Below are 2,129 nucleotides of genomic sequence, written 5' to 3' on the forward strand. Positions count from 1 at the left end.
TCCAGAGAGCAGTTAAAGTTCAAGCAACTGTGAAATGTAAATCTTGTCAAAAAAAGTGATCACTATCTAAATATATATAGCACTATGGAAAACCCTTGACCAATCAAATCAGACTTAAAAACTACAGGCTTTTAACTCATGGTAATCAGTCTACTACTAGGATATGGTAGTGAACAAAGCAGTTCTGTGTGACTACAGCTTTCATAACATTAACTGTGTGGCTCTGAAGTTGGCGAGCAGGTTTGGCTGCTGCCCAGCCAGGCCACATCCTGTGGAAAGCAGCCAGCAGCAGCTGAGCCTCGTTTCCTATTGTTAGACAGGAACCAGAGCACTGTCAGATCCTCCCCAAACATGGATTTTTGTAACGATTCGTGTCTAAATCTTAAAGTCAGACCAAAGACAGCTTGTTTAATATGTTCATTTGCTTTTAGATTGGGTAAATATTGTGTCTAGGCCAGAGGTCTTTGCAAGGCGGTCGAGTCCGAAGAAGCCCACCAGAGGGCAATGTGAAGCCATTTTTACTTCCAACAGGAAGGCAGTGGACATAAAGGAGTTGGGGGGCGTTTTGTCCTCCGGCTCTAAAACTTTAAAGGGAGCCATCTGGCTGAATTTGTAACATCTTCAAATTAAATTGGCCCTTAATAGTATTTAATTTAATAGTGTCATAACCTCAGCTGCTGTTCTGAATCATAGACAAATTCAGACGGCGAACCCTTTTTCCAGACACAGCTGAAGGAGAGCGGCCGGGCGAGTAAGGTTGTTTGTAATCAGAACGCAGGTAAGATTTAAGACCCAGAAAAATCTACTGCTCTGTCCTGTGCTTTGAAGGGACCCAACTCCAGTTCCAGATGTTGCTGGATGCAGGATGACACAGCTGTGATGTTTTCAGGAACCAGTTTGGTCAACTGCTGAATGTCCACATTGTCCTTCCAAATGTGGTATTTAGAATATCTCAGATTGTGTCTCCAAGATGTAAGACAGTCCCCACAAATTGAAAGGTAAACAAATGATTGGTGAACAACTTGCCTTTTTCTTAGTCCCTATTGCATTTAATCGTTTGGTGACCCACTGGACTGATGTGTACAGCTGAAACACTGAGTCCCCTTTACTTAGTAAGGTCAGAGCATGGAGAGTGTTACTCCTGGATCTAAGTCTAGCTCACGCTCCAGGATTTCCTCTCGTCAGTGTGGTGGCTGTGGACGAGAGCAACTCCACCGCAGGCACAAATAAATGAGGCAATCAGTGATCTGCTGATGCTAGTGCATCCTGCCGGGCTTACTACAGGCGGGTGTGTGTGGTGCTGGAGCAGTCAATGGAGAGGGGATGTGAATGCAATCTTATGTACCACCTTTTGGGCTGTTATACTTTTACACCTGTAGTTTCAGACACCTGCCAAAACAATGAGCCATTCTGTGCAGGTTGTGAGCATAACCTGAAGGAATGGATGGAATCCCCCAAATCTTTACATTAAAAAACATTATTTCGAGGATCAGTGTGCACCTCACAACTTCAGTAACATATTCTTTGCTTCAGTTACTTACTAATTAAGGATATAATATGTAACATTTCTGCATCAAAATGTCTGAAACAACTAGACCATTGTTATACATTTTGTTGAGCTGTTTATTCACATTATCCTTAATGTTTCTAAAATGTTCAAACCCAGTGCAATCTGTAATTTTACTGAGGGCAATGGTGAGTTTCTTCAGATTGCAATAAATTCCAATGTTTCCACACTTTCTAACATTATGATGTGATGCGTTCTGCAACATTTTTATTAACTTCTCAGGAAACAAGCATGGATCTTGATAAATAGTCAAGCATATTTAGGTGGCTGGCATCTATGTGCGAGTGCATTTTGATGCAGATCCAATATATTAAGTATGTTTTATTTGATATTAGATTAGACGTGATTAAATTTATGAGGATTGTTGGGACTATGCCCTCTACTGTGTGTCATTATAGTGAGTTTATCTTTAATAATTAAGAAAGCAACTCCCATGATCCCACACCAATTTTATATTCTTGAAGGAGAATTCTTGGCCAGAAGAAATTATATACTGCGTGTATAAATCTAATGCAATGTGAAACAATGCTCAAGCAAAAATAAAAACAAGGGACACAGATAC

Source organism: Acanthopagrus latus, chromosome 11, assembly GCF_904848185.1.
Source record: "Acanthopagrus latus isolate v.2019 chromosome 11, fAcaLat1.1, whole genome shotgun sequence".
Taxonomy (NCBI): Eukaryota; Metazoa; Chordata; class Actinopteri; order Spariformes; family Sparidae; genus Acanthopagrus; species Acanthopagrus latus.